Source organism: Pristiophorus japonicus, chromosome 22 (assembly GCF_044704955.1).
Source record: "Pristiophorus japonicus isolate sPriJap1 chromosome 22, sPriJap1.hap1, whole genome shotgun sequence".
In the NCBI taxonomy this organism is placed as follows: domain Eukaryota; kingdom Metazoa; phylum Chordata; class Chondrichthyes; family Pristiophoridae; genus Pristiophorus; species Pristiophorus japonicus.
The window spans coordinates 10,625,106-10,638,253 of record NC_091998.1 but is presented as its reverse complement, the minus strand read 5'-3'; the positions used below and the strand labels follow the sequence as shown (position 1 = coordinate 10,638,253).

The window sequence follows — 13,148 nt, the reverse complement described above, 5'->3', positions numbered from 1 at the left end:
CTCGTCTTTGAGTCAGAAGGTTGTGGGTTCAAGTCCCACTCCAGGGACATGAACACACAAAAAATCTAGGCTGACACTCCCAGTGCAGTACTGAGGGAATGCTGCACTGCCGTCTTTCGGATGAGACGTTAAACCGAGGCCCCGTCTGCCCCTTTAAAGGGATCTCAAGATCCCATGGCACTCTTTATCCATTAATCAACATAACAAAAAAAACAGATTATCTGGTCGTTATCACATTGCTGTTTGTGGGAGCTTGCTGTGTGCAATTTGGCTGCCGTGTTTCCGACATTACAACAGTGACCACACTTCAAAAGTACTTCATTGGCTGTAGCGCTTTGCGACGTTCTGAGGGTTGTGAAAGGGGCTATAGAAATGCAGGTCGTGACCGTGGGCTTGTTGGGATTCTGTCCATCCATTTGCCTGACATCACACTTAATCAAATTTCAACCAAACCTCCATCGGAGTTGCTTCTTATCTGATTGTGGATTCTTTTGAAGGAGGGCTTGATTGGAGCTACAAGTTCATCCAGCCGTGATTCCATGTACATTACACCCAGTAGTTACTTTGAAAAAAGCAGTGAGAATTTCCACAGCTTTAGTCATTTCGCTTACCACTGCATCTTAATTGAGTTTCCTTTTTAAAAAAAAAAAATCCCATCTTGTTCCCTTTTTCCTAAAGGCACTGGACTCTTGTTGACATACAGCTCTCGAGCACCACACCCATTCTACCAACAGGACCAGTTGTATTGCAGCAACTTTCGAAGTTGGTAAACTGCATGACATGTATGGGGATAATTTTTGTTGGGGTATGGAGAGACGACAGACCTGTATTTCTATAGCGCCTTTCACGACCACCGGATGTCCCAAAGTGCTTTACAACCAATGAATGCTTTTTGAAGTGCAGTCGCTGTTGTAATGTGAGAGACTCGGCGCAATTTGCGCACAGCAAGCTCCCACCAACAGCAATGTGATACTGACCCACTCCAGGGGCATGAACACACACAAATCTCGGCTGAATTTCAGCACAGTGCTGAGGGAGCGCTGCACTGCCGGAGGTTTTTTTTAGTGATGTTGATTGAGGGATAAATATTTGCCCCAGGGCACTGGGGATAACTCCCCCTGCTCGTCTTCGAAATTGTGCCATGGGATCTTTTACATCCACCTGAGAGAGCAGACGGGGCCTCGGTTTAACGTCTCATCCAAAAAACGGCACCTCTGACCGTGCAGCACTCCCTCAGCACTGCACTGGGAGTGTCAGCCTAGATTTTTTTTGTGCTCAAGTCCCTGGAGTGGGACTTGAACCCACGACTTTCTGACTCAGAGGCGAGAGTGCTGCCCACTGAGCCACAGCTGACACTGCTGATGCTTTATTTGACCCACTTTGGAGGAGATTTTATCTATCTACCTAAATATTTTCTGAATATGCTTTGCTGGTCTGAAAGCTGCAACAGTGAATCGTGTATGTTGTGGCAATCTGTTGAAATAATGTTCTGGTTCTTGGCCTCTCTCGCTGTTCCCCTGTGCTGCCTTCTGAGCCGAGCAGTGACTGCAACATCAGTATGATAGTCCTCTATCTGTCAATCTGATGCCTCATTTTCTTCAGTAGGTCAACAGCTCCATTAAAATATCGGACAAAGGAATGTCAAACAAAGGTGCTAAATGGCTATCCTCCAGCCATAATTTCTGGGCTTTGATCTCAATGTGAATCAGAGGTTATACAATGGAATAGTACAAAACTTAGCTCCTGATCACAGTAACATACAATCCTTCTCATCTGGTGTCGTCTTGACCTTGTGTCATTTGCTGTCCATTGGAACCAGGATCTGAGATAGAGAGAAACTGTTTCCTCTGGGGCGGGGCGTGGGGGGAGGGCCGGGAGGGAGTCCAGAACAAGGGGGCATAACCTTAAAATTACAGCCAAGCCATTCATTCGAGGGTGATGTCAGGAAGCTGCTTCAACCAATGGGTACTGGAAATCTCAAACTGTCTCCCCCAAAAAGCTGTTGAGGCTGGGAGTCAATTATAACATTTCAAACCAGAGATTGATGGATTTTTGTTAGGCATGGGTACTGAGGATACCGGAATCAAGGCAGGTAGGATGGAGTTAAGATGCAGATCAGCCATGATCTAATTATGCCACAATCCTACATTACAACAGTGACTACACTTCAAAAAGTACTTCATTGGCTGTAAAGTGCTATGGGCAGGCCGGTGGTGGTGAAAGGGGATATATAAATGCAATTCTTTCTTCTTTGAATTGAATGGTGGAATTGGCTTGAGGGGCTGAATGGTCTGCCCCTGTTCCGAAGAGGTGTCCCATTCAGGTTCATAACGTGAGACCTGTGAGGTTGTGAATTGTTTGCACCCCTGAATTCCAAAATGTGCTCCCCACACACACACACACACACACACACACACACACACACCTTCAAAGCCAAAACTAGAAATTTAACTTCAGTCTATTTAATCCTCGTTCATAGCCTCATAAAATATATAGTGGGTAGGCTCAGTACATCGTAGTGTACCCTCCTGTGTGTGAGCCAGTGACATGATGGGGGCGAGGGGAGGAATTGTTTACAACAACATAAGAATTAGGAGCAGGTGGAGGCCATTCGGCCCCTCGAGCCTGCTCCGCCATTCAATACGATCACGGCTGATCTTCTACCTCAATTCCACTTTCCCGCCCGCTCCCCATATCCCTTGATTCCCTCAATATCCAAAAATCTATTGAATATACTCAATGCCCCAGAGGGCTGTGGGGCAGAGAATTCCAAAGATTCACCACCCTCTGAGTGAAGACATTCCTCCTCATCTCAGTCCTAAATGGCCAACCCCTCATCCTGAGACTGTGACCCCTGGTTCTAGACTCCCCAGCCCGGGGAAACATCCTCCCTGCATCGACCCTGTCAAGCCCTGTTTAGTCATGATGCTTGTGAGTGTGGGGCAGGCTTTATGGACCCAGCTGGGTCGATTGCTGCTTGTCAATTCTGTATGTCCGTACTTCGCAATTTGCCTCATCTTTAATAAAAACAGAAAATGCTGGTAACACTGAGTGGGTCGGGCAGCATCTGTGGAGAGTGAAACCGAGTTAACGTTTCGGGTTGATGGTCCTTCACCCATGTTAGAGATGTAACAGGTTTATAAGTAAATGTCTTAAAATCTTTAATCAAATGCAGACAACTGTAACGATTGGTTTCCGGACTCCTGGGCTGACTGGCCAATGTTCCATGTCCCCTCCCCTTCCCACGGCACCTTCCCGTACAAACGCAAGAGATGCAACACCTGCCCTTTTACCTCCTCCCTTCCCACTGTCCAGGGCCCAAACACTCCTTCACGGTGACACAGCGATTTACTTCTGCTTCTTGCAGTTTAGCACAGGTTGAACCTCCTCCATCCGGGACTCCCTCATCCAGCACCATTCCTGTGGGGCACATGTGCAGATCGGGGCCTGCCGATCTCCGACCTCCCACCCACCCCCCCCCCCAACTTCGGGCGACCTCCTCCTCCCCACCCCTCACCCCGGACCCACCTGCCCAGCCGCACCCCTCGGGCCAATGACCTTCCCATATCCGACAAAATTCCTCATTCAGTGTAGGCCAAGTCCCGAGGCTGCCGGATAAAGAAAGTTCAACCTGTATACTGCATTCGGTGCTCACGATGTGGTCCCCTCCACATTGGGGAGACCAAGCGCAGATTGGGTGACCGCCTTGTGGAACACCTCCGTTTAGTCCGTGAGCGTGACCCCGGGCTTCCGGTGGCCTGTCACTTTAATTCCCCGCTCCACTCCCACTCTGACCTCTCCGTCCTCGGCCTCCTGCACTGTTCCAATGAAGCTCAACGCAAGCTCGAGGAACGGCACCTCATCTTTCGATTAGGCACTTTACAGCCTTCTGGACTTAACATCGAGTTGAGCAATTTCAGACCGTAACTTCTGCCCATATTTCTTCTGGTTGCAGCTATTTATGATTTTGTCGTTCCTATTTACAACATTTAATTGCTCCTGCTTGCCATCTTATCACAGTCTGTCCCTTTTGGCCGTGCCTTCTGTTGCCTGGGCCCCAAGCTCTGGAACTCCCTCCCTAAACACCTCCGCTTCTCTACCTCTCTTTCCTCCTTCAAGACGCTCCTTAAAACCTCCCTCTTTGACCCAGCTTTTGGTCACCTGTGCTAATTTCTACTTATGCGGCTCGGTGTCACATTTTTATCGCATAACACTCCTGTGAAGCGCCTTGGGACGTTGTCCTACGTTTAAAGTGCTATATAAATACAAGTTGTTGTTGTTGTTGTTTTCTCCCCTTTCCCTACCTCTGCAACTGCTTAAAAACCTGTTAACTTTTTCTAGTTCTGACGGAGGGTCATCTACCTGCAATGCTGACGGTTTCGCTCTCCACAGATGCTGCCTGCCCTGCCGAGCGTTCCTCTTGTTTGTGTTGTGGCCGATGACGGTTTCTTAAACGATAAGGGGTTATGGGGAGCGGGCGGGGAAGTGGAGCTGAGCCCAAGGTCAGATCAGCCATGATCTTATTGAATGGCGGAGCATGCTCGAGGGGCCGTATGGCCGACTCCTGCTCCCGTTTCTTATGTTCTTATGACTCCTGTTGGATATGCTCATCTTTATTTACCCCTTTCAGCTTTGGTGGTGCCCATGAGCCTTTGGTTTCTCAATAATTTAGGGTGATGTCGGGGAGCCAGCGTTCGCAGGCTGGTGGTCGTTGGAATCGAGCCCAGTCTGCTCCCCACCTCTTCCACACTTGCAGCCTCCAACAGGAGGCATTGGCCACTCAGCCCAGGAGCCCGGAAACCAATCGTTGCAGTTATCTGCATTTGATAAAAAGCCATTGTGTTTCCGATTCGTTACACCCTGGAACAAAATAACGCTGTAAATCCACGTTGGAGGAAACCAGATGTGAACTTGGGATGTCGAATTTCCGTTCGTGTTCCTCCATCTGCTTTCCAGATGTGTATTGATCGCACGTTTCACCCAAACAGAAGCGGTCAAAATAGCCGGGGGAATTGGAATTATTTATATAGGTCAGAGTGCGCCCTGTATATTATTGGCGTCAGTAAAAGGTTTCTGAGGTTTCCCCGGCAAGTGCTCAGCACTCCTGTCCTCTCCCTTGTGGGAAGAAATAGAGATTGTTACAGATGCAAGATAAAATGTCAGCGATCTTGATATTTCTTCGCGCAATGGAGTTACGCGGCTGTGCGCATCCAGGGTTAGCGATTGAGGCAGAAACAGTGTCCGAATTCAAGCTCAAAGAAAAAAGGAACTCGCATTTATATAGCGCCTTTCATGTCCGAACAACATCCCAAAGCGCTTTATAGCCAATGGAGTACTTTTTTGAAATGTAGTCACTGTTGTAGGAAAGATGGTAGCCAATTTGTGCACAGCAAGCTCCCGCAAATGGCAATGTTGAAGTTACCAAATAATCTGCTTTTTAGTGATGTTGATTGAGGGATAAATATTGGCCAGGACGCCAGGGAGAACTCCCCTGCTCTTCAAAATAGTGCCGCGGGATCTTTTTTACGTCCACCCGACAGAGTAGACGGGGTCCTCGGTTTAACATCTCAAAGATGGCACCTCTGACAGTGCAGCACTCCCTCAGTACTGCACTGGGAGTGTCGGTCTGGATTATGTGCTCAAGTCCCTAAGGCGTGAGACTTGAACCCACAACCTTCCGGCTCGGATTAAGAGTGCTGCCCATTGAGCCCGCGGCAATTGATAGGTGCGTGAAGAAAAAGGGGGTAACAGGATGGGGTAAGTGAGATTTGGACCATTTGCCGACCTGGAAGCTTAAAGCCGAGATGGACTGGTCGAGCGAAGTGGCGTGTTTCTGTGTGTACTGGCATGCAACATTGTCTGAGGTGATCGCTGGGTGCCTGTCACCAGAGTAGAGAGGCAAACTCTTAGCCCTGTGTGTATAATCAAAGTGGCTCTAAGACTGATGAGATCAATGGCTTCACCATAGCAACAGAAAAATCCTCACTGTGTCACTGGATGGCCTGCACTATAATTATATGAATAATAATTTTAACAAACTGCATAAGGAAAATGTCTCGAGTGCAGTGAAAGTGCTGATATTTCTGAGCACTTCAAATATCTAAATCATCAGGAAAAAGAAAGGCTTGATATAACGCCTTTCACATGACCAACGGATGCCTCAAAGCGCTTTGCAGTCAACAAAGTACTTTTTATGAGTGTAGTCACTGTTGTAATGTGGGAAACGCGGCAGCCAATTTGCGCACAGCAAGCTCCCACAAGCAGCAATGTGATAATGACCCAGATAATGCACCTCTGACAGTGCGGCGCTCCCTCAGCACTGCACTGGAGTGTCAGCCTAGATTTATGTGCTCAAGCCCCTGGAGTGGGACTTGAACCCACAACCTTCTGACTCAGAGGCGAGGGTGCTGCCCACTGAGCCACAGCTGATGCTATCATGTAAATCACTTCCCCACCCCGCCTACCCCAGTAAACTTTTGTCTCTTGTTCTCGGGCGAAGGTGGGGATAGGCTCTTGATATTTATTTTACATTTTCCTTTCAGTATTCTCTCCTCCTGCCTCATGGTGATTCTGCAGCCCTCCAGTACTTTGCCCAGGTGTCTCTCCTTCATGTGTGTCAGCCGGGGCTCAGTGGGCAGCACTCTCGCCTCTGAGTCAGAAGGCTGTGGGTTCAAGTCCCACTCCAGGAACTTGAGCACGTAAATCCAGGCTGACACTCCCAGTGCAGTGCTGAGGGCGTGCTGCACTGTCGGAGATGCCGTCTTTCGGATGCTAAACCGAGGCCCCGTCTACCGTCGGGTGAACGTAAAAGATCCTACGGCACTATTCAATGGAGAGTTTCTCTCCAGTGTCCTGGCCAATGGTTATTCCTCAATTAACCTCACTAAACCAGACTATCTGGGTCATTATCACATTGCTGTGTGTGGGAGCTTGCTGTGCGCAAATTGGCTGCCGCGTTTCCCACATTACAACAGTGACTACACTCCAAAAGTACTTCATTGGCTGCAAAGCGCTTTGGGACGTCCGGTGGTTGTGAAAGGCGCTATATAAATACAAGTCTTTCTTTCTTTAGGAGTGAGTGACTAGGCCACTCAGTGATGTGGGATTTGACAGAACGCCTAATCCTGCCAACGGTCAAAGTCCCCGCATAGACACGCTCACGTTTTAGCACAGATCACTGGGCAGTGACCAGGAGCAGAAACTAACCGGTTCGTTCTCTTGCTTACCCGAGGGCCCTGACATTAATTGCAACATCCAAGCTGTAACTTCCAACTCGCTACACTTGGCTACAAATAGTTTGTACAAGAATCTACAGGTGTGTTTAAAAACAAGTACATTTTAATCCAACAAGAACAATTTACATTGTTTAACATAGTAAAACATCACAAAGTGCTTCACAGTAGCGTTATAAATCAAAATTTGACATCGAACCACTTCAGATATTAGGGGCAGAAAAGTGATAGATTTTGAGGAGCGTCTTAAAGGAGGAAAGAGAGGCGGAGAGGTTTAGGGAGGAAATTTCAGAGCTTCGGACCATGGTAGCTGAAGGCACGGCCGTCAGTGGTGGAGCGATTCTAATCAGGGATGCGCAAGAGGGCAGAATTGGAGGAGCGCAGACATCTCAGAGAGTTGTAGGGCTGTAGGAGATTACAGAGGTAGGGAGGGAGCGAGGCCATGGAGGGATTTGAAAACGAGGATGAGAATTTTAAAATGGAGGCGTTGCTTAACCAGGAGCCATTGTCGGTCAGCGGGGTGATGGGTGAGCGGGACTTGATGCGAGTTAGGACACGGGCAACAGAGTTTTGGATGACGAAGTTTACAGAGGATAGAACGTGGGCGGCTGGCCAAGAGTGCGTCGGAACAGTCACGTCTGGAGGTAACAAAATCATTTGGTCTGTGAGGCAAACGAGGCATCTTGTGCTTGTTTTTCAGAACAGAAGTGATTTCTAATGATTCATATTGGATCCATAGAAATAGCCTCATTTGCATTCACCCCCCTCAGGTTATGTTGCCCTTTGTGCAGTGGAGAACATATGTTGGGCGGTAATTTGAGAGCATTGAACATGTGTCCAGCTTCAGGGACAAGGCACTGGGTAAACCAGGTCCTCCAACAGACGTAGGATCACTTAACCTGATATTAATTTGAGGCAATCTGTCTAAACAGGCACAGGTTGCCTCCAGCTCCGAATACTTCCATTGTTGCATGGAAGGCAAGCAAATTGCTCGCTAAACATGGTAATCGATTCGCTCTTGATCCTCATCACAAACTGTTTACTGAGATAATCTATAAAGCTACATTGCTTGAGCATTTTTCATCAAATGCTCTCTCAACAGCGTTGCTAATTAATCCCGAATCTCTTTTAATGCTGCATTGAATTAACTGCATCTCAGGAGGTCAAAGAGTAGACCGCAGTGAAGGAAATGAGGACTTTTCTGCACAAATGCCTCTTTATTGGTAGTCACGGCACCTGTATTAGTAAAATTACCTTGCTTAATGTTGCATCAAGAGCCATTTAACAAGAGGGCGCACATTTAAGATGGGCACAAACAAGAATGCTAGGGGAGAAAAGAAAGTCAGACTTGCATTTATATAATGTGTAGTCACTGTTGTAATGTGGCAGCCAATTTGCGCACAGCAAGCTCCCACAAACAGCATTGTGACAAAGACCAGATAATCTGTTTTTTTTTTGTTATATTGATTGAGGGATAAATATTGGCCCCAGGATAACTCCCCTGCTCTTTGAAATAGTGCCGTGGGATCTTTCACGTCCATTTGAGAGGGCAGATGGGGCCTTGGTTTAACGCCTCATCTGAAAGTCGGCACTTTCGACTGTGCGCACTCCCTCAGCACTGCACTGCGAGTGTCAGCCTAGATTTATGTGCTCAAGTCCCTGGAGTGGGACTTGAACCCACAACCTTCTGACTCAGAGGCGAGTGTGCTGCCCACTGAGCCACAGAAACAGGCCATTTAGATGAGACGTTAAACCGAGGCCCCGTCTACTCTCTGTGTAGATGTAAAAGATCCCATGGCACTATTTCGAAGAAGAGCAGGGGAGTTATCCCTGGTGGTCTGGCCAATATTTATCCCTCAATCCACATAACAAAAACAGATTATCTGGCCATTATCACATTGCTGTTTGTGGGAGCTTGCTGTGCGCAAATTAGCTGCTGCGTTTCCCAGATTACAGCAGTATTTCATTGGCTGTAAAGCGCTTTGGGATGTCTGATGGTCGTGAAAGGCGCTATATAATTGCAAGTTTTTTGTTTTTCCCGGTGACAATCCCTTTCAAACGCATGCTTTATACTAAGTGATATTGTTGATAAGAAGGAACCATTAAGTCCTAAAGCTAAAGAATTGTTTTTTTTTTTCGTTGCCAATCTTTCCAATTCTTTGTCAGATCATCTTGTCAGATTACAAACGCCAGAGGTCACCTTGCACACATCAAGGATCACTCTGCGCCAATGCTCTTAGCCAAAAGGCCTAGAGCCACTGCACCATTCCTGGAAGTACTGCAATACCAGGTTCGTGCCATGGAGGTGGATGGGTCAGGCCCCCCACATACCTCCGTGGAGGTGGATGGGTCAAGCCACCCCACCCACCTCCTGTTTCCAAAAAGCATAAGAGAATCACCTTCCTGATCCAGGGAGAACCACGTTGGGGTCATGGTTACTCCCCTGTCAGGTCAGTTACGCATGATCTTAGCCAAAAGGCCGAGAAGCGATTGTTTTATGGGCAAACTAGACCCCACATTGAGATGAACGATAGTTCTTTTTTGGCGATGGAAAATTTGCCCCTCTTTTAAATAGGGCCTCTAACAACTTGCCACGGTGGGTTTTGAACACACTACCTTTAGTCCAGTACCATAACCACTACGCTACTGGAACCCACTCCAGGTCTTATCAAAGACGCCACCTGTAATGTGTGCATCTGTGGGTATGCTCACAGGTTGGTTGAGTTGGGAGTGGCTTAGCCGGTCATGTGATGTTCACAAGACTCAATAAAACCCCAGCCAGTTGGGTTCGGGGGATCCATGATGAGGCAGGTAGTTGTGAGCCTGGTGGGTGAACTGATAATGTGTAGTGTGCTAAACTTTTGCTAATAAACCAACTAGCTCTTAATCCTGCACACCCCCTGGGATGACAGACGCACCAACATCAGCGTCCTTACCCAGGCTAACATCCCCAGCATTGAAGCACTGACCACACTCGATCAGCTTCACTGGGCAGGCCACTTAGTTCGCACGCCAGACACGAGACTCCCTAAGCAACGCGGAGCTCCTTCATGGCAAACGAGCCAAAGGTGGGCAGCGGAAACGTTACAAGGACACCCTCAAAGCCTCCCTGGTGAAGTGCGACATCACCACTGACACCTGGGAGACCCTGGCCAAAGACCGCCCTAGGTGGAGAAAGTGCATCCGGATGGGCATTGAGCTCTTCGAATCTCAACGCTACGAGTGTGAAGAGGTCAGGCGCAAGCAACAGAAGGAGCGTGCGGCAAATCAGTCCCACTCCCCACCCCCCCTTCCCCCGACAAATGTCTGTCCCAGCTGTGACAGGGTCTGTGGCTCTCGTATTGGACTGTCTATGATGAATTAGAAACATGTTGCTATGAATTCTTAAGCAAAGAACCCATGAAGCAAATACATTACACCACTTGTGCTGGTTCAGGTGAATGTGAAAGATCCCATGTCTGGTCCAGTATTCCTCCCTCAACCAACATCACCAAAAACAGGAAGGAAAAAAGAGCCATTCATTTCATTGCTTTTAAAAATCTGATGACAGACGGACGGAAATCGAATAACCTCAGGCAGCCCTCTGATCTCTTTGAGCCTCCCCCGAGTATCCAGAGACCTTGGTTTGTAAACCTGTGATTTAAAACCGACGTGCCCCTTTCCAGGTTTATCCTTGCGCATCCCTGATCTCCTTTGCCCCAAACTTGCCGTCCGTGCCTTCAGTTGCCCTCCCAATCTCTGTAACCTCCTGCAGCCTTGCAACCCCCCACCCCCCCGCAGGATCTCTGCGCTCCTCCAATTCTGACCACCTTGTGCATCCCCAATTTTCATCGCTCCACCGTTGGCGGCTGTGTCTACAACTACCCGGGCCCTAAGCTGGAATTCTCACCCAAAGCCTCTGCACACATCTCTCCTCCTTTTAAGACGCCCCTTAAAACCTACCTCTCTGACCAAGCTTTTGGTCCTAAAATCTCCCTCTGTGGCTTGGTGTCAAACTTTGTTTGATAACGCACCTGTGAAGCGCCTTGCAATATCTATGTTAAAGGCGCTATATAAATACAAGTTGCTGTTACCCTTATTGCTCTTGATATCACCTGAACCCGTAGATTAATAAACAAATAATGGAAGTATGCAGCTCAAAAAAAGTCAGGATTCACGGTTCATGATATTTAGGAGCAAGAATAGGCCCATTTGGTCCCTCTAACCTGCTCCGCCATTCATTGAGATCATGGCTGATCTTCTACCTCAACTCTACTTTCCTGTCCGATCCCCATATCCCTTGATTCCCTAGTGCTAGGCCCATGCAGCAGAACCTGGTCTCCAATCATCTTGGATCCCCTTGCCATTGGACTAAGACCTCGCTCCGTCAAGCCCGTGTGGTGGCTGGTGTGCAACGGCCACCCCACATTAAAATAATTCACGCACAGGCATCTTCCACCTTTTAAAATGAAGTTCGGGACCTGGTCTGCATTGGTCTCATCAGTCACCTTCGAACTCATAGTGTGGAAGCAAGCCATTCTCGACTCCGGGGCACTGCCTAAAAAGAAGGGTTCCCTGAATATCCACAAAACTATCGATCTCTGTCTTGAATATACTCAACGACTGAGCCTCCACAGCCCTCTGGTGCAGAGAATTCCAAAGATTCACCACCCTCTGAGTGAAGAAGTTTCTCCTCATCTCAGTCCTAAATGGCCGACCCCTTATTCTGAGACTGTGATCCCTGGTTCTAGACTCCCCAGCCGGGGGGAAACATCCTCCCTGCATCTACCCTGTCAAACCCTGTAAGAATGTTTCAATGCGATCACCTCTCATTCTTCTAAACTCTGGAGAATATAGACCTAGTCTACTCAACCTCTCCTCATAGGACAATCCCAGGAATTGGTCTTGTGAATATTCGTTGCACTCCCTCTTTGGCAAGCATATCCTTCCTTAGGTCACCATCATCATAGGCAGTCCCTCGAAATCGAGGAAGGTTTGCTTCCACTCTAAAAGTGAGTTCTCAGGTGACTGAACAGTCCGATACAGGAATTACAGTCTCTGTCACAGGTGGGACAGACAGTGGTTGAGGGAAAGGGTGGGTGGGGAGTCTGGTTTGCCGCACGCTGCCTGCGCTTGCTTTCTTAGCCTCTGTCCTTGGGTAAGGAGGCCAGAACTGTACACACGACTCCAGGGAATATTCAGGTTTTACACAGATGCCTACTGTAACTAAGACCTTTTTTTTTTGCTCTGCCTCAACTCTCGGTAAATAGATCTTGTCTAACAGCTTGCCACACAGCAATCTGATACTTACATGTGTTCTCGGCTCTGTATAACAAAAAAGACTTGTTGTGGTGCCTCGGCCCTCAAGAATGAATGAGCCCATTGTCTTGCCAAACAGTGCGTTAATTCAGCAGAATGATGGATGGCGGCCACATACTGGGGCCGAGTATCGAATGGAAGTCTGCAGGTGCAACAGAAGCCGGAGCGAGTGACCTGGTGCTCTGGTGCGCTGGCGAGCACCAGCTCTCCTTCCGCTCCTTTTGTGGTGCTGACATGAGAGGGAGAAAGGGATGTTGAAAAGAAAGGGAACAGGGAAGGTCAAGAATCTCGAGGGCAAGGCACTGAATTGACGAGGGTGAGAGTTCAGTGGAACTGTGCAGCGTTTTTGTTTCGAGCGGGAAGCTCGCTTGAGAGGCCTACTTGTTGCAGCGGAGCAGCGTACAAGGTAAGGCCATCGTTTGCACCTCTTGTAATGCACTCAAATTCTCAGTGTTGGGCAGGGAGAGTTTGGTGATCGAGGCAAAATCGTTTGTCATCAGCGCTCAACTAAGTAAGAAAGATTTGCATTTATGTAGTGCCTTTCATGACCACCGGACGTCTCGAAGCGCTTTACAGCCAATGAAGTACCTTTTGGAGTGTAGTCACTGTTGTAATGTG

General features: G+C 48.2%; 1 long non-coding RNA gene and 1 pseudogene across 1 annotated transcript in view; one reads left to right on the top strand and one right to left on the bottom strand.

Annotated features, from left to right (window-relative positions):
- The window catches only part of LOC139234676 (uncharacterized), a 132,281-nt gene that overhangs the window by 86,837 nt on the left and 32,296 nt on the right, over positions 1 to 13,148 (top strand). The window lies entirely within an intron of this gene.
- LOC139235253 (U2 spliceosomal RNA) lies at positions 9,486 to 9,723 on the bottom strand (annotated as a pseudogene).